Source organism: Carassius gibelio, chromosome B22 (genome assembly GCF_023724105.1).
Source record: "Carassius gibelio isolate Cgi1373 ecotype wild population from Czech Republic chromosome B22, carGib1.2-hapl.c, whole genome shotgun sequence".
NCBI lineage: Eukaryota > Metazoa > Chordata > Actinopteri > Cypriniformes > Cyprinidae > Carassius > Carassius gibelio.
In genome coordinates, this window is record NC_068417.1 from 46,545,794 (window position 1) to 46,553,293 (window position 7,500).

At 39.9% G+C, this 7,500-nt stretch overlaps 12 non-coding genes across 12 annotated transcripts; all 12 read right to left on the minus strand.

The window, feature by feature from the left end:
* Nucleotides 1–141: 141 nt before the first annotated feature.
* On the minus strand, nucleotides 142–260 carry LOC128007820 (5S ribosomal RNA). Its single transcript, XR_008179569.1, has one exon. It is a non-coding gene; the product is annotated as a 5S ribosomal RNA (ribosomal RNA).
* A 358-nt stretch (nucleotides 261–618) lies between these two features.
* On the minus strand, nucleotides 619–737 carry LOC128007822 (5S ribosomal RNA). The gene has a single exon (XR_008179570.1). It is a non-coding gene; the product is annotated as a 5S ribosomal RNA (ribosomal RNA).
* A 510-nt stretch (nucleotides 738–1,247) lies between these two features.
* On the minus strand, nucleotides 1,248–1,366 carry LOC128007823 (5S ribosomal RNA). Its single transcript, XR_008179571.1, has one exon. It is a non-coding gene; the product is annotated as a 5S ribosomal RNA (ribosomal RNA).
* Nucleotides 1,367–1,882: 516 nt separating this feature from the next.
* Nucleotides 1,883–2,001, minus strand: LOC128007824 (5S ribosomal RNA). Its single transcript, XR_008179572.1, has one exon. It is a non-coding gene; the product is annotated as a 5S ribosomal RNA (ribosomal RNA).
* A 516-nt stretch (nucleotides 2,002–2,517) lies between these two features.
* LOC128007825 (5S ribosomal RNA) lies at nucleotides 2,518–2,636 on the minus strand. Its single transcript, XR_008179573.1, has one exon. It is a non-coding gene; the product is annotated as a 5S ribosomal RNA (ribosomal RNA).
* A 523-nt stretch (nucleotides 2,637–3,159) lies between these two features.
* On the minus strand, nucleotides 3,160–3,278 carry LOC128006206 (5S ribosomal RNA). The gene has a single exon (XR_008178836.1). It is a non-coding gene; the product is annotated as a 5S ribosomal RNA (ribosomal RNA).
* Nucleotides 3,279–3,942: 664 nt separating this feature from the next.
* LOC127988894 (5S ribosomal RNA) lies at nucleotides 3,943–4,061 on the minus strand. The gene has a single exon (XR_008162049.1). It is a non-coding gene; the product is annotated as a 5S ribosomal RNA (ribosomal RNA).
* Nucleotides 4,062–4,578: 517 nt separating this feature from the next.
* LOC128007826 (5S ribosomal RNA) lies at nucleotides 4,579–4,697 on the minus strand. Its single transcript, XR_008179574.1, has one exon. It is a non-coding gene; the product is annotated as a 5S ribosomal RNA (ribosomal RNA).
* A 510-nt stretch (nucleotides 4,698–5,207) lies between these two features.
* On the minus strand, nucleotides 5,208–5,326 carry LOC128007827 (5S ribosomal RNA). The gene has a single exon (XR_008179575.1). It is a non-coding gene; the product is annotated as a 5S ribosomal RNA (ribosomal RNA).
* A 516-nt stretch (nucleotides 5,327–5,842) lies between these two features.
* Nucleotides 5,843–5,961, minus strand: LOC128007828 (5S ribosomal RNA). Its single transcript, XR_008179576.1, has one exon. It is a non-coding gene; the product is annotated as a 5S ribosomal RNA (ribosomal RNA).
* Nucleotides 5,962–6,477: 516 nt separating this feature from the next.
* Nucleotides 6,478–6,596, minus strand: LOC128007829 (5S ribosomal RNA). Its single transcript, XR_008179577.1, has one exon. It is a non-coding gene; the product is annotated as a 5S ribosomal RNA (ribosomal RNA).
* A 523-nt stretch (nucleotides 6,597–7,119) lies between these two features.
* Nucleotides 7,120–7,238, minus strand: LOC128006207 (5S ribosomal RNA). The gene has a single exon (XR_008178837.1). It is a non-coding gene; the product is annotated as a 5S ribosomal RNA (ribosomal RNA).
* Nucleotides 7,239–7,500: the final 262 nt, after the last annotated feature.

A 7,500-nucleotide genomic window follows, 5' to 3' on the forward strand; every position in this document is an offset into this window, starting at 1 on the left:
AAAAAGCTTACAGCACCTGGTATTCCCAGGCAGTCTCCCATCCATGTACTAACCAGGCCCAAACCTGTTAATATTCAGAGATCGGGCATTGACTCTATTTTTTGGCAAAATTATTATATACTAAGTGAAAAATGTCCAAAAAGCTTACAGCACCTGGTATTCCCAGGCGGTCTCCCATCCAAGTACTAACCAGGCCCAAACCTGCTTAGCTTCCGAGATCAGACGAGATCGGGCATAGCCAGGTTGGTATGGCCGTAAGCGAAGACAGCAGCAAAGAGAGGGCTATTTAAAGACCAGCCAATCTAATCGCCAGTACATTATATAAGTAAGAAAGAAAACCCAAAAGCTTAAAGCACCTGGTATTCCTAGGCAGTCTCTCATCAAAGTACTAACCATACCTAAACCTGCTAAGATTCAGAGATCGGGCATTGACTCTATTTTTTGGCAAAATTATTATATACTAAGTGAAAAATGTCCAAAAAGCTTACAGCACCTGGTATTCCCAGGCAGTCTCCCATCCATGTACTAACCAGGCCCAAACCTGTTAATATTCAGAGATCGGGCATTGACTCTATTTTTTGGCAAAATTATTATATACTAAGTGAAAAATGTCCAAAAAGCTTACAGCACCTGGTATTCCCAGGCGGTCTCCCATCCAAGTACTAACCAGGCCCAAACCTGCTTAGCTTCCGAGATCAGACGAGATCGGGCATAGCCAGGTTGGTATGGCCGTAAGCGAAGACAGCAGCAAAGAGAGGGCTATTTAAAGACCAGCCAATCTAATCGCCAGTACATTATATAAGTAAGAAAGAAAACCCAAAAGCTTAAAGCACCTGGTATTCCTAGGCAGTCTCTCATCAAAGTACTAACCATACCTAAACCTGCTAAGATTCAGAGATCGGGCATTGACTCTATTTTTTGGCAAAATTATTATATACTAAGTGAAAAATGTCCAAAAAGCTTACAGCACCTGGTATTCCCAGGCAGTCTCCCATCCATGTACTAACCAGGCCCAAACCTGTTAATATTCAGAGATCGGGCATTGACTCTATTTTTTTTTTTTTTTTTTTTAATGAAAGATTATTATATAATTCGTGAAATTTTTCAAACAGATTAAAGCACCTGGTATTCCCAGGCAGTCTCCCATCCATGTACTAACCAGGCCCAAACCTGCTAATATTCAGAGATCGGGCATTGACTCTATTTTTTGGCAAAATTATTATATACTAAGTGAAAAATGTCCAAAAAGCTTACAGCACCTGGTATTCCCAGGCGGTCTCCCATCCAAGTACTAACCAGGCCCAAACCTGCTTAGCTTCCGAGATCAGACGAGATCGGGCATAGCCAGGTTGGTATGGCCGTAAGCAAAGACTGCTGCAAAGAGAGGGCTATTTAAAGACCAGCCAATCTAATCGCCAGTACATTATATAAGTAGGAAAGAAAACCCAAAAGCTTAAAGCACCTGGTATTCCTAGGCAGTCTCTCATCAAAGTGCTAACCATACCTAAACCTGCTAAGATTCAGAGATCGGGCATTGACTCTTTTTTTTTTTTTTTTTTTTTTTTTTTAAATGAAAGATTATTATATAATTCGTGAAATTTTCCAAAGAGATTAAAGCACCTGGTATTCCCAGGCAGTCTCTCATCAAAGTGCTAACCAGACCTAAACCTGCTAAGATTCAGAGATCGGGCATTGACTCTATTTTTTGGCAAAATTATTATATACTAAGTGAAAAATGTCCAAAAAGCTTACAGCACCTGGTATTCCCAGGCAGTCTCCCATCCATGTACTAACCAGGCCCAAACCTGTTAATATTCAGAGATCGGGCATTGACTCTATTTTTTGGCAAAATTATTATATACTAAGTGAAAAATGTCCAAAAAGCTTACAGCACCTGGTATTCCCAGGCGGTCTCCCATCCAAGTACTAACCAGGCCCAAACCTGCTTAGCTTCCGAGATCAGACGAGATCGGGCATAGCCAGGTTGGTATGGCCGTAAGCGAAGACAGCAGCAAAGAGAGGGCTATTTAAAGACCAGCCAATCTAATCGCCAGTACATTATATAAGTAAGAAAGAAAACCCAAAAGCTTAAAGCACCTGGTATTCCTAGGCAGTCTCTCATCAAAGTGCTAACCATACCTAAACCTACTAAGATTCAGAGATCGGGCATTGACTCTTTTTTTTTTTTTTTTTTTTTTTTTTTAAATGAAAGATTATTATATAATTCGTGAAATTTTCCAAAGAGATTAAAGCACCTGGTATTCCCAGGCAGTCTCTCATCAAAGTGCTAACCAGACCTAAACCTGCTAAGATTCAGAGATCGGGCATTGACTCTATTTTTTGGCAAAATTATTATATACTAAGTGAAAAATGTCCAAAAAGCTTACAGCACCTGGTATTCCCAGGCAGTCTCCCATCCATGTACTAACCAGGCCCAAACCTGTTAATATTCAGAGATCGGGCATTGACTCTATTTTTTGGCAAAATTATTATATACTAAGTGAAAAATGTCCAAAAAGCTTACAGCACCTGGTATTCCCAGGCGGTCTCCCATCCAAGTACTAACCAGGCCCAAACCTGCTTAGCTTCCGAGATCAGACGAGATCGGGCATAGCCAGGTTGGTATGGCCGTAAGCGAAGACAGCAGCAAAGAGAGCAGCAAAGAGAGGGCTATTTAAAGACCAGCCAATCTAATCGCCAGTACATTATATAAGTAAGAAAGAAAACCCAAAAGCTTAAAGCACCTGGTATTCCTAGGCAGTCTCTCATCAAAGTGCTAACCATACCTAAACCTGCTAAGATTCAGAGATCGGGCATTGACTCTATTTTTTGGCAAAATTATTATATACTAAGTGAAAAATGTCCAAAAAGCTTACAGCACCTGGTATTCCCAGGCAGTCTCCCATCCATGTACTAACCAGGCCCAAACTTGTTAATATTCAGAGATCGGGCATTGACTCTATTTTTTGGCAAAATTATTATATACTAAGTGAAAAATGTCCAAAAAGCTTACAGCACCTGGTATTCCCAGGCAGTCTCCCATCCATGTACTAACCAGGCCCAAACATGCTAATATTCAGAGATCGGGCATTGACTCTATTTTTTTTTTTTTTTTTTTTTAATGAAAGATTATTATATAATTCGTGAAATTTTTCAAACAGATTAAAGCACCTGGTATTCCCAGGCAGTCTCCCATCCATGTACTAACCAGGCCCAAACCTGCTTAGCTTCCGAGATCAGACGAGATCGGGCATAGCCAGGTTGGTATGGCCGTAAGCGAAGACAGCAGCAAAGAGAGGGCTATTTAAAGACCAGCCAATCTAATCGCCAGTACATTATATAAGTAGGAAAGAAAACCCAAAAGCTTATAGCACCTGGTATTCCTAGGCAGTCTCTCATCAAAGTGCTAACCATACCTAAACCTGCTAAGATTCAGAGATCGGGCATTGACTCTTTTTATTTTATTTTTTTTTTTAAATGAAAGATTATTATATAATTCGTGAAATTTTCCAAAGAGATTAAAGCACCTGGTATTCCCAGGCAGTCTCTCATCAAAGTGCTAACCAGACCTAAACCTGCTAAGATTCAGAGATCGGGCATTGACTCTATTTTTTGGCAAAATTATTATATACTAAGTGAAAAATGTCCAAAAAGCTTACAGCACCTGGTATTCCCAGGCAGTCTCCCATCCATGTACTAACCAGGCCCAAACATGCTAATATTCAGAGATCGGGCATTGACTCTATTTTTTTTTTTTTTTTTTTTTAATGAAAGATTATTATATAATTCGTGAAATTTTTCAAACAGATTAAAGCACCTGGTATTCCCAGGCAGTCTCCCATCCATGTACTAACCAGGCCCAAACCTGCTAATATTCAGAGATCGGGCATTGACTCTATTTTTTGGTAAAATTATTATATACTAAGTGAAAAATGTCCAAAAAGCTTACAGCACCTGGTATTCCCAGGCGGTCTCCCATCCAAGTACTAATCAGGCCCAAACCTGCTTAGCTTCCGAGATCAGACGAGATCGGGCATAGCCAGGTTGGTATGGCCGTAAGCAAAGACTGCTGCAAAGAGAGGGCTATTTAAAGACCAGCCAATCTAATCGCCAGTACATTATATAAGTAGGAAAGAAAACCCAAAAGCTTAAAGCACCTGGTATTCCTAGGCAGTCTCTCATCAAAGTGCTAACCATACCTAAACCTGCTAAGATTCAGAGATCGGGCATTGACTCTTTTTTTTTTTTTTTTTTTTTTTTTTTTAAATGAAAGATTATTATATAATTCGTGAAATTTTCCAAAGAGATTAAAGCACCTGGTATTCCCAGGCAGTCTCTCATCAAAGTGCTAACCAGACCTAAACCTGCTAAGATTCAGAGATCGGGCATTGACTCTATTTTTTGGCAAAATTATTATATACTAAGTGAAAAATGTCCAAAAAGCTTACAGCACCTGGTATTCCCAGGCAGTCTCCCATCCATGTACTAACCAGGCCCAAACCTGTTAATATTCAGAGATCGGGCATTGACTCTATTTTTTGGCAAAATTATTATATACTAAGTGAAAAATGTCCAAAAAGCTTACAGCACCTGGTATTCCCAGGCGGTCTCCCATCCAAGTACTAACCAGGCCCAAACCTGCTTAGCTTCCGAGATCAGACGAGATCGGGCATAGCCAGGTTGGTATGGCCGTAAGCGAAGACAGCAGCAAAGAGAGGGCTATTTAAAGACCAGCCAATCTAATCGCCAGTACATTATATAAGTAAGAAAGAAAACCCAAAAGCTTAAAGCACCTGGTATTCCTAGGCAGTCTCTCATCAAAGTACTAACCATACCTAAACCTGCTAAGATTCAGAGATCGGGCATTGACTCTATTTTTTGGCAAAATTATTATATACTAAGTGAAAAATGTCCAAAAAGCTTACAGCACCTGGTATTCCCAGGCAGTCTCCCATCCATGTACTAACCAGGCCCAAACCTGTTAATATTCAGAGATCGGGCATTGACTCTATTTTTTTTTTTTTTTTTTTTAATGAAAGATTATTATATAATTCGTGAAATTTTTCAAACAGATTAAAGCACCTGGTATTCCCAGGCAGTCTCCCATCCATGTACTAACCAGGCCCAAACCTGCTAATATTCAGAGATCGGGCATTGACTCTATTTTTTGGCAAAATTATTATATACTAAGTGAAAAATGTCCAAAAAGCTTACAGCACCTGGTATTCCCAGGCGGTCTCCCATCCAAGTACTAACCAGGCCCAAACCTGCTTAGCTTCCGAGATCAGACGAGATCGGGCATAGCCAGGTTGGTATGGCCGTAAGCAAAGACTGCTGCAAAGAGAGGGCTATTTAAAGACCAGCCAATCTAATCGCCAGTACATTATATAAGTAGGAAAGAAAACCCAAAAGCTTAAAGCACCTGGTATTCCTAGGCAGTCTCTCATCAAAGTGCTAACCATACCTAAACCTGCTAAGATTCAGAGATCGGGCATTGACTCTTTTTTTTTTTTTTTTTTTTTTTTTTTAAATGAAAGATTATTATATAATTCGTGAAATTTTCCAAAGAGATTAAAGCACCTGGTATTCCCAGGCAGTCTCTCATCAAAGTGCTAACCAGACCTAAACCTGCTAAGATTCAGAGATCGGGCATTGACTCTATTTTTTGGCAAAATTATTATATACTAAGTGAAAAATGTCCAAAAAGCTTACAGCACCTGGTATTCCCAGGCAGTCTCCCATCCATGTACTAACCAGGCCCAAACCTGTTAATATTCAGAGATCGGGCATTGACTCTATTTTTTGGCAAAATTATTATATACTAAGTGAAAAATGTCCAAAAAGCTTACAGCACCTGGTATTCCCAGGCGGTCTCCCATCCAAGTACTAACCAGGCCCAAACCTGCTTAGCTTCCGAGATCAGACGAGATCGGGCATAGCCAGGTTGGTATGGCCGTAAGCGAAGACAGCAGCAAAGAGAGGGCTATTTAAAGACCAGCCAATCTAATCGCCAGTACATTATATAAGTAAGAAAGAAAACCCAAAAGCTTAAAGCACCTGGTATTCCTAGGCAGTCTCTCATCAAAGTGCTAACCATACCTAAACCTACTAAGATTCAGAGATCGGGCATTGACTCTTTTTTTTTTTTTTTTTTTTTTTTTTTAAATGAAAGATTATTATATAATTCGTGAAATTTTCCAAAGAGATTAAAGCACCTGGTATTCCCAGGCAGTCTCTCATCAAAGTGCTAACCAGACCTAAACCTGCTAAGATTCAGAGATCGGGCATTGACTCTATTTTTTGGCAAAATTATTATATACTAAGTGAAAAATGTCCAAAAAGCTTACAGCACCTGGTATTCCCAGGCAGTCTCCCATCCATGTACTAACCAGGCCCAAACCTGTTAATATTCAGAGATCGGGCATTGACTCTATTTTTTGGCAAAATTATTATATACTAAGTGAAAAATGTCCAAAAAGCTTACAGCACCTGGTATTCCCAGGCGGTCTCCCATCCAAGTACTAACCAGGCCCAAACCTGCTTAGCTTCCGAGATCAGACGAGATCGGGCATAGCCAGGTTGGTATGGCCGTAAGCGAAGACAGCAGCAAAGAGAGCAGCAAAGAGAGGGCTATTTAAAGACCAGCCAATCTAATCGCCAGTACATTATATAAGTAAGAAAGAAAACCCAAAAGCTTAAAGCACCTGGTATTCCTAGGCAGTCTCTCATCAAAGTGCTAACCATACCTAAACCTGCTAAGATTCAGAGATCGGGCATTGACTCTATTTTTTGGCAAAATTATTATATACTAAGTGAAAAATGTCCAAAAAGCTTACAGCACCTGGTATTCCCAGGCAGTCTCCCATCCATGTACTAACCAGGCCCAAACTTGTTAATATTCAGAGATCGGGCATTGACTCTATTTTTTGGCAAAATTATTATATACTAAGTGAAAAATGTCCAAAAAGCTTACAGCACCTGGTATTCCCAGGCAGTCTCCCATCCATGTACTAACCAGGCCCAAACATGCTAATATTCAGAGATCGGGCATTGACTCTATTTTTTTTTTTTTTTTTTTTTAATGAAAGATTATTATATAATTCGTGAAATTTTTCAAACAGATTAAAGCACCTGGTATTCCCAGGCAGTCTCCCATCCATGTACTAACCAGGCCCAAACCTGCTTAGCTTCCGAGATCAGACGAGATCGGGCATAGCCAGGTTGGTATGGCCGTAAGCGAAGACAGCAGCAAAGAGAGGGCTATTTAAAGACCAGCCAATCTAATCGCCAGTACATTATATAAGTAGGAAAGAAAACCCAAAAGCTTATAGCACCTGGTATTCCTAGGCAGTCTCTCATCAAAGTGCTAACCATACCTAAACCTGCTAAGATTCAGAGATCGGGCATTGACTCTTTTTATTTTATTTTTTTTTTTAAATGAAAGATTATTATATAATTCGTGAAATTTTCCAAAGAGATTAAAGCACCTGGTATTCCCAG